This window comes from Leucoraja erinacea, chromosome 7 (genome assembly GCF_028641065.1).
Source record: "Leucoraja erinacea ecotype New England chromosome 7, Leri_hhj_1, whole genome shotgun sequence".
NCBI lineage: Eukaryota > Metazoa > Chordata > Chondrichthyes > Rajiformes > Rajidae > Leucoraja > Leucoraja erinaceus.
Genome location: NC_073383.1, coordinates 55,740,284 through 55,753,093, shown reverse-complemented (window position 1 = coordinate 55,753,093; position 12,810 = coordinate 55,740,284). Strand labels below are relative to the sequence as shown.

The 12,810-nt window shown below is 47.2% G+C and overlaps 1 long non-coding RNA gene across 1 annotated transcript; it reads left to right on the top strand.

Annotated features, from left to right (window-relative positions):
• Positions 1–130: 130 nt before the first annotated feature.
• Positions 131–12,553, top strand: LOC129699034 (uncharacterized). The gene is made up of 3 exons (XR_008723763.1): positions 131–261; positions 7,331–7,667; positions 8,717–12,553. It is a non-coding gene; the product is annotated as an uncharacterized LOC129699034 (long non-coding RNA).
• Positions 12,554–12,810: the final 257 nt, after the last annotated feature.

The window sequence follows — 12,810 nt, the reverse complement described above, 5'->3', positions numbered from 1 at the left end:
GCAGTACTGGCACCAGGCCTGAGGGAGATGGGGCACTGGCATCAGGCAGCTCTGGTACCCAGCAGTACTGGCACCAGGCCTGAGGGCGATGGGGCACTGACACAGGCCTGAGCAAAGATGGGGCACTGAACAGTACTGGCACCAGGCCTGAGGGAGATGGGGCACTGGCATCAGGCAGCTCTGGTACCCAGCAGTACTGGCACCAGGCCTGAGGGAGATGGGGCACTGACACAGGGCGAGTGAGACAATCCACTGGCACAGGTCAGTGGGAAACTGTATTGGCATCAGCTATCACTATAGCATGTTGCACGTAAGGTCATCGGGTCAAAAGGCGTGACGCACGGAGCAGCTCAATCCTTCTGGAGGACATGGCAGGCTCCGGCATACACTTAACACACAAAACACATACTTTCTTACCTGTTAAAAAACGCCGAAATGGTCAATTTTTGCGCGGTAAATAATTGTGGTGGGTGACTAAGCGCTCTGAACCAAATGCTCTAGTATCTTTGCTCTGAACCCGAGCACCAAGGTGTAAGCGGCCGAAGGAGCGCATCCCTCGGGACAGCCCCTATTCTCCCCCCGGGGTCAGTTCTGTCCAGCCATGGCCGCCCTCCGCCCCGTCTCCCCCTGTGGGCCGCACTGTCACAGGCCGATGGTCGGCAGCACCCACACACGGGGCCGAGTGGAGCGGGGCCACAGCTCCGAGCAGCCGACACACGGGGCCGAAAACCCGGCAACCTCCCCATCAGCTGCACCAGAGTTGGGGACAGTCTGGTCCCTCTGCCCACTCAGAGTCACTGACCCCCTCCCCCCCCCCCTGACCTGACCGACCCCCCAATCCCAACCGATCCCCCTCCCCTACCGCGGGAACAGACGGCCCGGGGTCCGCGAGTGTGGAACCATAGTGTGGAGACCGGATGCTGAAGAAGAAGGGCCGGCTGTACTGGCAGCCATAGTAAATCCTTACCTGACGTTCACCGCGTGTAGTTTAGAAGGCGTTGTGTGGCAACAGTACGGGTCACGGATCGTGACCTCGACTGCGTGCAACTTCCCTATAAAGTATATAAAGTTATGATAGGCATATATAGGGTAGTCAGTTGGAACCTTTTAACCAAGGTGGATATGTCAAAGACTAGAGGACATAGCTTGAAGGTGAGAGTGGAAAAGGTTTTTTTACACAGAGGGTGATGGGTGCCTGGAAGACAATGCCAGTAGTGGTGGTGGAGGCCGAGACGATAGTGGCATATAAGAGACACTTAGATAAGCCGGAGAAGGAGGGAAATGGGTCAGGTGTCGGTAAAGGAGATTACCTTAACTTGGCATCATGTTTAGCATAGACATTTGTGGGCGAAAGGGCCTGCTCCTGTGATCTCCTGTTTTATGTTCTTGTTTTTGCCTCAACAATTAAAACTGGACATGAGTGCACAGATTTGCAACACCTGTTGAAATCCTTTACATTTCATTTCATATGTATCTTTCCTTTTTATTAACTCTACAAAATATTGGGGCAGTTCAAATCTGCCTGGGGTAGCAGTGTCCAACATTGAGGCTAACCTGACTTCTTGGACATTTCTCTTTTTGACTACTTCCTTGATACAGAAACATTAAATTTATGAATTTTTTCTATCTTGTACTGTACTGAAATGCATATTCAATGAACACAGAGTTTACTAAATTTATGAATTACTGTATGTAACTAAGAAAAAGCTTCTGTTTTCCAATGTGATAAAAGGGAAGGATGAGCATTTATATTGTGTGCTTCACTGCCTCAGTATATCTTAAATAGTTTTACAACCATTGAAGTGCTTTTGAAATATCATTACTGATTTATTGTAGACAAAATTGACAGCTTATTTACAAATAATTCTACAGATAGTTATAAGATGTAAAACAAGATGTTTTTGTTACTTTTGTAGTGGCCATTTGGCTTGTTTTGTGTGTCATTAATTATGGCATGTGCCTTTAAATTTTAGACTACCCGTAACTATGTGGGTGGGAATTATGATGTATTCTAGGGCGTGTTTGGAGCTAGGTTTCTTGCGCAGAAGCTTAGTTTTAGTTTAGTTTTGGACTTGCATGAGGAAGACATACCCTTTGACCATGCGGAGTGTAACGGAGACACAAGGAGTTTTCTAACCTTTTAAGCAAGGAGTTTTCTAACCTTTTAAGTGATATGCTGGAGTTTGACGAAGATTATAGTGTGCGAGTCGGAAGAAGGTTGGATCTATACCTTATTGTTTTTCATCAACAATGAAGAATCTATTAATCAAAAGATTGTGTTATGAAGATTTATCTGTGAAGAAACTCTGAAGGTCTCTGACGGAAAGCTCAAATGCGTATAACGACATTTTCCTTAATCATGTAGTCCACTTAGTGGCTAGGGGGCGTAATCTCTTGAACGATATAAAAATCTGCCGCTACAACTTTACATTCAAAATATATATTTATCAAAGATAGCAACAATCACCCCGCTATTCCATGGAGATTACCATGGGATTCTTCACATCTATCTATATAATTAAAAGTGTCATCTTGACCACTTCCTGTCTGCGCTGTATATTGATTTTAGAAAAAACACTACCATATATCGCCATGATTTTTGGCCATCTTACTCACTGTCCTCCTCCGCTGAGCAGGCCCTGAGGATTTTTCCCATCGATGAAAAATAAGAAAGTTATGAGTGTTTAAAAAACCTTGTTCCTCTCGTCTGTCAATCATCGCGATGAAGGTAACGCCCCTTCCGGGGCAGGAGGGGGGCAGGGCTATAAAACCCCGGATGCCTGGACATGACTCAGCAGTCAATCTGCAAGATCACGCAAGGCCACGACTGTCATTCTAAGCCGTGAATCAACTGAACTGTGATAAATGATTTGTTAGCCCTTAATGACAATGCCATGAGCCTGCTACCGTGCCTGTGCTTGAAACTACAATGCTTTATTAGGTCTGACTGTGTTTGGAAGGAATAAATGCTTTATTAGGTCCGACTGTGTTTGGTTCAAAAGTCCCGCTCATTTCGTGACTTCCGCTTACTGGACAGGTCGCGCTGATTGCGTAATTTCCGGTGAGTGCAGAGGTCGTGCTGATTGAGGAATTTCTGGTAAGTGCAGGGGTCATGCTGATTGCGCAAGTGCCGCTGACTGCGGAAGCCCCAAAGTGGAGAGGCCGCGCTCAGCCATGTGAGTATTCAAGAAAGTTTACTGCCATATAAATGGTGTGCGAGTCAGTGAATGTGTGTGTGCGTGCGCGCGCGTGCATGTGTGTGTCTGTGTGGTCTCAGTGACTGAGCTGCCACCCCAAGAATCCATTCGACCGATTGGGAGCATGACTTTCAATCTGAAGAAAGGTCTCGACCCGAAACGTCACTCATTCCTTCTCTCCAAAGATGCTGCCTGTCCTGCTGAGTTACTCCAGCTTTTTGTGTCTATCTTTGGTTTAAACACAATCACAATCACAATAATACTTTATTAGCCAAGTATGTTTCGCAACATACGAGGAATTTCATTTGCCAAGTCAGCAATACAAATAAAAAGCAATGGAACACACAAAAAACATTTAACATAAACGGCAATCACTGCGGTGGAAGGACAAAAAAAAGTTTGAATCTCTTCCCTTCTATTGTCACCCGTGGTCGGGGGCCTCGAGCCCTCCGTTGACGGGATGACCTTGACTCCCATAGCCGGTGGTCGACCCCTCCTCATCTACTCCCGCATCGGGGGGGATATCAGCTCCCCCACGCTGGTGATCAGACCCCGCGTTGGGGCTGGTCAAGCCTCTGCGTCGTTGGAGCTCCCGACGAGCCTCTCCCGAGCCCACAGGCCGTGGTTGGAGCGATCCCAGGCAAGGGATCGGCTCTGATGTTACGTCCACACCCCGTGGTGGGGCACAAAGACGATGTTAGGCCGCCGAGCGACTGGAAAACAATCGCATCTCCGGCAAGGTGAGAAACTGAAAAAAAGTTTCCCCCAACCGCCTCCCCCTTCCCCCACATAAAACAAACCGGAGAACATTTACACAGACTTTTAACACACACTAAAAATTAAAAAAAGACAAAAACCAGACAGACTGTTGGCGGGGCTGCCAATCGTGCGGCGCCCCTGGAGGGTGATAATATAACCAGCATCTGCAGTTCCTTCCTGCACAAGGTTAAATATTTTATTTGAAGGATGGTGCTTCCAATGGATTGATATATTTGTATGGATTGTGTGATGATTTGGTTTGACCTTTTTCTTTAGCACCAGATTGTGCTCTTCTGCAGGCTTGTTTTATGCCAAGTACCTGATTTTTTTGAGGTGGGGTACAGATTGGCACAATGTTACACTCAATTATCAATGGTTCAATGGTACTTTATTGTCACATGCAATTAGATACAGTGAAATTCAATATTCCATACAGGTCAGTAAAAATCTTACTATTTATAGGCACCATCATACTCAAGTACAAAAGTGTAAGAATAGTAGATTACATTCGAACATGCTAAAAATGATGTCATTCTATTTCTAATGATTACATGTGTAGATTTTCTCCTTCATGAGATAAAGCATTCCTCTGATAAACTGCTCCATCTTGTGACTCATCCAGAAACTGCAAAAAATAATCTAAAAATGGCAAGAATGGGAAGGCAGATAATTATCAGGTTAATAATGATGTCAGGTTAGGAAAAGGGGAAGTACAACGACACCTGGGTGTCCTAGTGCATCAGTCACAGAAAGTAAGCATACAGGTACAACAGGCAGTGAAGAAAGCTAATGGCATGTTGGCTTTCATAACGAGAGGAGTATAGGAGCAAAGAGGTCCTTCTGCATTTGTACAGGGCCCTGGTGAGACCACACCTGGAGAATTGTGTGCAGTTTTGGTCTCCTAATTTGAGGAAGGACATTCTTGCTATTGAGGGAGTGTAGCGTAGGTTCACAAGGTTAATTCCCAAGATGGCGGGACTGCCATATGCTGATAAAATGGAGCGACTGAGCTTGTATTCACTGGTGTTTAGAAGGATGAGAGGATATCTTATAGAAACATATAGAATTATTAAGGGATTGGACACTTGATGCAGGAAACATGTTCCCGATGTTGGGGGAGTCATGGCTGATCTATCTCTCCCTCCTAACCCCATTCTCCTGCCGTTCCCCCATAAACCCTGACACCTGTACTAATCAAGAATCTATCTATCTCTGTCTTAAAATATCTATTGACGGCCTCCACAGCCTTCTGTGGCAAAGAATTCCACAGATTCACCACCCTCTGACCAAATAAATTCCTCATCTATTTCCTTAAGGAACGGCCTTTAATTCTGAGGCTATGACCTCTAGTCCTAGACTCTCCCACTAGTGGAAACATCCTCTCCATATGCACTCCATCCAAGCCTTTCACTATTCGGTACGTTTCAATAAGGTCCCCCTCATTCTTCTAAACTCCAGCGAGAACAGGCCCAATACTGTCAAATGCTCATCATATGTTAACCCCCTCATTCCTGGAATAATTCTTGTAACCTCCTCTGGACACTCACCAGAACCAGTACATCCTTCCTCAAACATGGTGCCAAAAATTGCTCACAATACTCCATGTGCGGCCTGACCAGTGCCTTATAGAATCTCACATTCTTCTTCTTAAGCCCGTTGCTCCTCTAGGGAGCATAGGCCATTGACAAATGTCCTCCACCTCACTCAGTTTTTTCAAGATCTCCCCAGTTGAGCCCACTCTCAGACATTTTTGGCTGGACACCTCTTCTCCAGCTGTTCCTGGGGCAATCTCTTTTCCTTTTTCCTTGGGAGTTCCATTTCAGGGCTTGCCGGGTGATTGTATCAGGGTTTCTGAGGGTGTGTCCAATCCAACTGCATTTTCTCCTTTGAATTTGTAAATCAATGGGCTCCTGGCGTGTTCTTTTCCACAGGTCCACATTGGTCTGAAGAAGGGTTTCGGCCCGAAACGTTGCCTATTTCCTTCGCTCCATAGATGCTGCTGCACCCGCTGAGTTTCTCCAGCTTTTCTGTGTAACCTTGCTTACTTTGGCTCTCCACCAGATGTTAAGTATTCTCCTAAGTCAAGAATCAAGAGTCAATTTAATTGTCATTTGGACCCCTAGAGGTCCAAACGAAATGCCGTTTCTGCAGCCATACATTACACACAAATAGACCCCAGACACAACATAATTACATTTTACATAAACATCCATCACATAGCTGTGATGGAATGCCAAAAAAAACTTCTCTCCACTGCACTCTCCCCCCCCCCCCCCCCGATGTCAGAGTCAAAGTCAAAGCCCCCCCGGCTGGCGATGGCGATTGTCCCGCGGCCATTGAAGCCACGCCGGGTGGTGCGAGGTCGCATACCGGGTCTTGGTGTTGGAGCCCCCGGTGTGCGCTCGCAAAGTCCTGCGGCCATTCCAGCCACGCGGGGCGGTGTAGTGAGGCCCCGCTCCAGGAGCTCTTCAACCCCGCAACACGGGCGGGAGAATTCGCCGTTGCAGGAGCCCCGAAACGCGGTCTCCCTCCAGGGATCCGCGGGCTCCCGGCGCCGCCGTCCGCAGACCCGCAGCAGCAGCCTCCGACTCAGCAGCGGCATCGGCAGCAGCAGCAGCAGCGGCAGCAGCAGCAGCAGCGCTCCTCCACCGCTCCAACCGCTCCGGACTCGGCCAGCCCCGCGACGGCGACGGTGAGTAGCACCAGAGTCCCCGGCTTCTTCCTGTTGGAGGCCGCTCCTCGTTGCGGCCCCAACGACAACGGAAACCTGACGAGAAAAAGGTTGGGTCTCCAGTGCAGGGAGAGATTTAAAAAGTTTCCCCCCCCCCTCCCACCCCACCCCCACCCCCCCCACACACACACCCAACAAAAAATAACAAAAACATTAAAACACAGACAGAAAATAATAAAAACGCGGACAGACTGCAGAGGCCGCTGCTGGCCAGAGCCGCGCCGCCTACCGGATTTGTTTAGGTGTTAATGAATGTTTGCAGCCTGTTTGTAGTGTGTTGTGTTGTTTTCCATGTCTCTGATCCATACAGCATCACCTGTTTCACATTTGAGTTAAAGGTGTGTATTCGGGTGTTGCTTGAGATGTGTTTTGAGCTCCAGATCTTCCTGAACATGTTAAACACCACCATAGCCTTATTGATTCTATTTTTTATGTCTGCCTCTGCCCCTCCGGTGATGTCCACAACACTGCTTAGGTATGTGAATGTTTCTACCTCCTCTAGAGCAGTGCTGTGCATAAGGATAGGGTTGCTGGTTTTGGAGTGGATCCTCATCACCTGTGTCTTTGCTGTATTGGGTGTAAGACCAAGTTTTGTTGAAGCTTGTGAGAGTCTGATGGTCTTCTCCTGCATTTGTATCTTCAGATGAGTCCTTTCAACCATATTGGAAGAAGAAGAGTAAGTTACCAGTGAAGAAGTGCAATATTAAGGATGTGAAGAAACAATCTGGACAAAACCATGACCGGAAACCAAAGTCAAACTTGGAAAGGGAAGATTTCCCCACCATGTATCGATGTCAGTATAAGGGTTGCTGTGCTGTTTACAGAGGAGTTGAGGGACTTAAGAAACACATAAAAGAGCAGCATGAAGAGGTGCGTGAAAGACCTTGCCCCCACCCAGGATGTTCTCGGTGTTTCTGATTGATTGCTACCTGCAGTGCCATGTAAAGCTGATCCATACAGAAGAAAGAACATCTTTATAGGTATGTTACAAAACTTACCTTCAGCGGCGCTGCAGTTCTGCCGCTGCCCGTGTGCACAACTTTGGCGCCTTTGAGAGGGGGGTGGGTTTAAAATGCGATTTTTCTGCAGCCTATTCAAATCGATCTCTGTTAGGCAGTTTAGTTGCTAAAGAAAAATCGCTTTGACTGCCGTTTTATTAAGTTAATTAAAATTAGCGCTGGATAATTTAATTGTTAGAGTAAATTAAAAATCATCGGCTAAAGCCGTGAACGCCATCAACGTGCCGGATCTCACGTAGGGGACAAGGCAAGGTAGGCTGTTTATTTTTACATTAAAAAGTACTTCTTAAGATGCCTTTAATCAAATTTTTAAGTTGCGAGAAGGTGACTTGGAGCCCATCCGAACTGGCAGTATTTTTCATGCCGACATGGGCTTCAAATTCACTGTAACCGCAACGTTCCAAACCAGCGCGTTCCACAAAATCCCACTCGCAAGATGATTTAAATGGCCATTCATTTACAGCAATTAAACACTAAATTTCTTCCATTTGGCCTATAAATTTATGACAATGAGATTTTAAAATCATGTTATATTGTAAATTCTTGTGTGAATGTTATTTGGACATTTAGGCTATTTAAAAATGTAAATCTTTTCTTAAGAAATGGATAGATGTTTAGATCTAGTAATTAAATTTTGGAATTAGCTGCAATTGGGTAACTAACTAATTATATGCTTTAATTTCAGGTCATCCAAGTAAGATTGTTTCATATTTGTTTCAGAATGCTTCAATCTATAATAACTGAAAATGTATTTCAGTTCTCTTAATTTTTAATAAAGTTATGGCCATTTGACTGTCCTTGATCACAGCTTTTGTGTTGTCAATGGAAAAGCAATAGGGAACAAGATGCTAATTTCCAAGTATGAAAATGGCCATAACATTTTTAATACTGAAGATATGAACGTGAATTAGGTGTCAAATTAAATTTCTTTTTATGCTTTATCTGATGGGATAAATTGCAAACTTGATTTTTTAAATCTCAAAATTTTGTAACATTGCTAATCTTTACAGATCAGGAGGAAGTGCAAAGGCTTTGGTCACAACTTCGGAAAGACAAAGCACATTTGATCAACAATCTTGAAGCATTTTGAGCTCTATCGTATGACCAAGGATTTAGAGAGAGAGAAGCTGAACATTTTGAAACAGATAGACATCTTGAAAGAGATTATGCATAACCCTATCCAGGAAGACAATGTCTCAGGCCTGGTGAGTAATCAGTGTAATGACAATCAGGACATTGATGAGGATGGCAATGATGACGTTTCTGATAAGAAGGACAATTGCCATTTTGTTCCCAACCCTGACCAGATCGATGTGATGGTAACAGCAGAGGACACAACTGCAAGGACAACTTTGACAACAAAATCCCAGATATCAATGACATGTGCACCGAGAACAGCGCCATCAGTGAGACTGACCTGAGGAAGTTCCAAAGGGGACGGTGCAGATCGTTCCTAACTGCATAATGCGCAACAAAGGCAGGGGATTACTACAGACCGCCAACTCTGACCCTGGCCTTGCTGTCGGATTTGAGGAGTTCAACATCATCAACTTCAGTGGCACCTTCTACGTCAACACAGACCACAATCTATGGAGGCTTTATCTTTGGCTTCCAGTCCAGCAGCCGCTTCTACGTGGTTATGTGGAAGCAGCCCACCCAAACCTACTGGGAGGAGAAGCTGTCCAAACCCATGGATACGCTAGCGTCTAGATCAAGGTGGTGAACCCCACCACGAGCAGAGAGGGGGGGAAGCACCTGCGACTTAATTGACAACCATCCTGATAATGGTTTAGGGTCCTTGTTTAAGAAACAAACTTTGACAGTAGGGATCCTTCATTATGTTGCTGGCTCTGGATCTGCACTTCCTGGTGTATAGGTCTTGCAGGGGGGGGTAAGTGTAGTTCCCATAGTGCGTTCGGCCGAACGCACTACTCTCTGCAGAGCCTTCCTGTCCTGACCAGAGCTGTTCCCAAACCAGATTGAAATGTTACCGGACAAGATGCTTTCTACAGCCCCAGAGTAGAAGCCAGGGCCGGATTTAGATGAAGAGAGGCCCTAAGCTGTTCCACTTGTGAGGCCCCCTCCGCATTGGTTTTCAGCGCTGGCGGCGAGGCAGCAACTGGACAGCCATGGCGGCCAAATCTCCCACAATTCAAAGCGAGGGAGAAAGTGCCCAGCGCCGACCAATTGCCGTTGCAGTGCGCATGCGCAGGGCGGCCGACGATGTGCTGGCCGTGGTTGTGGGCCTGTGAAGGGGGGAGGACGTGCAGGCCGCAGCAATGCGCATGTGCAAGGCGGCCTGCCGTGCCGGCGGATGAGGAGCAAGCGGAGCCCAGCGGCCCGGACACGGATAGCGGGGGGAGATGGAGATAGAGAGATAGAGAGGGGGGCCCGCCCAGAGTTGAACGGTAGGTGTCCTATCTTGGTCGGAGCCCCCCCTAGACCTCGAGGCCCTAAGCTTAAGCCTCTAGCTTTTAGGTAAATCCGGCCCTGGTAGAAGCACTCGAGGATCCTCAGAGAGACTCTGAATTTCCTCAGTTGCCTGAGGTGGTAAAGGCGCTGCATTTGCCTTACTCACCAGTGCAGCAGTGTGTGTTGTCAATGTCAGATCCTCCGTGATGTGGATTCCCAGGTATTGTAAGCTGCTCACCCTATCCACAGCAGTCCCATTTATCTCCAGTGGCATGTACTTCCTCAGATGTTGAGTCTTTCTAAAGTCCACAATCAGCTCCTTAGTTTTTGTGACATTCAAGAGGAGGCTGTTGTCCTGAGACCAGAGTGCCAGATCAGCCATCTCCTCCCGGTAGGCCTTCTCATCGTTATTGGAGATCAGGCCCACCACCACAGTGTCATCAGCAAACTTGATGATTGAGTTGGAGCTGAACCTGGCCACAAAGTCATGTGTGTACAGGGAGTACAGTAGGGGGCTAAGGACGCAACCCTGGGGGGATCCTGTGTTCAGGGTGAGGGGGTTGGAGGTATGTCTCCCCATCTTGACCACCTGGGGCCTGGCGGTGAGAATGTCCAGGACCCAGGCACACAGGGGAGTGTTCAGCCCCAGGTTCAGCAGCTTATCAGCAAGTCTGGTGGGGACTATGGTATTGAAAGCTGAACTGAAATCAATGAACAGCATCCTCACATAGCCCCCCTTCTGGCTGTCAAGGTGAGAGAGAGTGATGTGCAGAGCCTGGGAGACCGCATCATCCGTGGATCTGTTCGGATGGTATGCGAACTGCAGCAAGTCCATGGAACGAGGGAGGAAGACGTAGATGTGGTTCTTGATCAGCCTCTCGAAACATTTCATGACTACCGAGGTGAGGGCCACCAGTCGTAGTCATTCAAGCAAGCTGGAGAGGCATTCTTAGGCACTGGTACAATGGTGGATCTTTTGAATGTCTTCCAAAAAAAAAAATTAGGGGACCAAAACAGCTCACAATACTCCAGGTGTGGTCTCACTAGTGCCCTATACAACTGCAGAAGGACCTCTTTGCTCCTATACTAACCTCTTCTTGTTATGAAGGCCAACATGCCATTCGCATTCTTCACTGCCTGCTATGCCTGATTGTTTACTTTCATTGACTGATGAACAAGGACCCCCAGATTCCGTTGTACTTCCCCTTTTCCCAACTTGACATGATATAGATAATTAAACAAATTAGCCTTAATGGTTGATAAAGAATAGTGAAAGCCCTGGGGCCATTAGCATGAAAACATACCTTTGGCTCACCAGTCTGTGCCAATCTTCAAGCATCCATTTATACTAATTATACACAATTTTTTTTAATTTTCCTTAAATTGCCACCAGCTTGCCCCTGAATTCTGCCACTCACCCACACACACGCTAGGGGCAAATTACAATTGCCAGTTGCTAAATTACAGTCTTTGGGATGTGGGAGGAAACCAGAGCACCCAGAGGAAGCCTGCGTGCTCACAGAAAGAATGTTAAAACTGTGCACACACACAGCGTTGGAGGGCAGGATTAACTTGGGTCATTAAAGGTGTGAAGGCAGCAGCTCTACTAGCTGTGCCACTTTACTTACCACCCTTAGATAATAGTAACCAATATATAGTACATATAAATCTATTATTGGACGTGTACTTTTCTATGTGGGGGAGGGGGGCAGGGTAAGGGGGAAACAGTCTCCCAGTCTCTTCCTGGCGGGGACGCGAATATTTCTCCGAGTCGCGTCCTCGCCCCCCCACCTCGCGGCCTACCAGCTAGATCGGAGCGGCCTTTCCTGCCGGGGAACAGGAACCGGACCAGGGCTGCTACAGCGGCGGCGCAGCGCTGGAGTCACCGCGGAGCGGGCGATGCCTACCTGGGTCGCTGTTTGCAGCTCCGGAGCATTGGGCCGTTGCTCCAACATCGTGGAGCTCTGGTGCAGAGAGCTTCCAACGCGGGCGGCGCTGAACAACATCGTGGAGTCCTGGGGCACCTTGCAGAGGGCCTACAGCAGCAGTATCCACCCGGTGCAGCCTGCGAATATTGGAAGCCGCCGACTCCGGTAGGAGGGGGCCGACTCTGGTGTCCACGCGGCTGAGGACGTCCCGCAGCCCCAACGTCGGACTTGTATCACCCCGGCGAGCGGTCCTGGACATCGGGCCGCCCGTAGCTGCAACTGCGGAGGGCTTGGGGAGGCCCTGACCACGGAGAACAGTGGAGGAAGAGACTGACTTTGGTGCCTTCCCACACAGTGGGAAACTTTGATTCTGCTGTGTGGGGATGTTTTGTGTTAAATTCTATAGTGTGTTGAGTCCTGTTTATTTTTATTGTATGGCTGTATGGGAATTCATTTCACTGTGCCATCTGGCACATGTGACAATTAAATCTATCTTGAATCTTGAAGTTTCTGAACCATTTATTATTTTCCTAATACAAGTATTTAGTATAATCTAATACATATTTGAAAAATCAAGTTGTAAGGTATATATAGCATTGTTATGTATTGTATATATAACATATTTAACACCTATAACATTGGTGTCAGAAGGTTTTGAGTTTAAAACATTCGTAAGCACAAAATTTAGACAGGCATTTCACTGCAGCATTGAAGAAACATTGTATTGTAAGGGCTGTTTTTTCAAACTGATATAATATATGAAT